This window comes from Anneissia japonica, unplaced genomic scaffold (assembly GCF_011630105.1).
Source record: "Anneissia japonica isolate Jap-2015-1 unplaced genomic scaffold, ASM1163010v1 scaffold3940_len624931_cov186, whole genome shotgun sequence".
In the NCBI taxonomy this organism is placed as follows: Eukaryota; Metazoa; Echinodermata; class Crinoidea; order Comatulida; family Comatulidae; genus Anneissia; species Anneissia japonica.
The window spans coordinates 10,816-12,179 of record NW_022713530.1 but is presented as its reverse complement, the minus strand read 5'-3'; the positions used below and the strand labels follow the sequence as shown (position 1 = coordinate 12,179).

The following is a 1,364-nucleotide window of genomic DNA, read 5'->3' as shown; positions in this document are numbered from 1 at the left end:
AAATGGGGGGGGGGGGGGAACACAACAACAGAATAGATAAATGAGTAGTGCTTACTTCAATACATATTGATATAGGCTAGACTAGTGCCTTGAGGCCTACAGTAACATTGTTCAGGCATTGAAATATTAAATACAGATATTTTAAAAAATTTGATGGCTGAGTGAGTAGGCTAGGCCCTAGGTAGGCTAGAGCGATCCAGTTCCAGTATCATCGGCCAATGGAGGATATTATTTCCCCACGTACGTAGGCCTAGGCCTTACTTTACTGCAACACTGTGGGTGGGCCCATTAGGCCTAGTTCACACTACTTAGGTGGACCCGGTCGTCTGTCAGCCGCCTAAACACAGAGGCCCTAGGCCAGCCTGACTGCCCACCCTCGGCGCTCAAATCTAGGCCTACGCCCTATAGCCAAGTTAGGCCAAACCGCTGCAGTGACACTGAACTGAGTTGGTTGTAAGGATAAAAAGGTCAGACCAAACTAGCAACAAAACCATAATATTTCACAGTCACAAATGTATATATTGTCATGAATTATTCCTTCCTGAAAACTACCTTTTATTTACTGCAATACAAAGCTTCTCTCTAGGCTAGGCTAGGCCTATAATAACAAACGCCTTCTTGTCCACCGCGCTGCTTCTCTACTACTTTTTTGTTGTGTTGTGCAAATTGAATTTCAAACTTCCTGCCATTTTGCAACTGCATGATGGGAATTGAAGTGAAGTTGATGACGTCATCTACTCCTCGTCCAATCAGGCGACTAGGCATTCTCGTCAACTTTATCCATAAAGATATATTATCTCTATGACTTTTCACTGAAAGAACTTTCTTGGCTGCTGAAATTTTACTTTACAATGCCAAAAGTAACGTAAATATAAGCTCATTTTTTAGGTATTTTTGTGTAATGACAATAAAAAGAGATAAATACATGTAAAACTAAATATACACATACTTTTCTTTACTTTATTCAGAAATAAAAATGTTCATCCCATGGATAATGTATATACTGTACCTGTATTTCCTAAGATGTTTCAATTCAGAAACATAACATCAATTCATTCAAACTATTATTAATGAAAGCATGATTAAACAAAAATATATAATTTGAGTCTGGCACTGTACCTAAATTCTGTCTCTTATACACATCTAGATGGAATAAAACAACAAGAAACAAAGAGTAGGCCTATGCAATGTAACCAACTAACTAACTTATTTTCAAATCAGTTTTCAATTTTATATTATTAAAAAAAAACACCGTATTACATTACAATACTATCCTCCAATCATGGCGAAACCGAGATTTTTCATAATCCATGTGATTGTGAATTATTAATAACAAAATTACGAATAAGAGTAATGTCTTACTG

General features: G+C 37.0%; 1 long non-coding RNA gene across 1 annotated transcript in view; it reads right to left on the bottom strand.

Annotated features, from left to right (window-relative positions):
* Positions 1–687, bottom strand: part of LOC117108459 — a 2,043-nt gene extending 1,356 nt beyond the window's left edge. Inside the window, exon 1 of the long non-coding RNA XR_004445372.1 lies at positions 553–687. This is a non-coding gene — a long non-coding RNA (uncharacterized LOC117108459). The remainder of the gene's footprint in view (positions 1–552) is intronic.
* Positions 688–1,364: the final 677 nt, after the last annotated feature.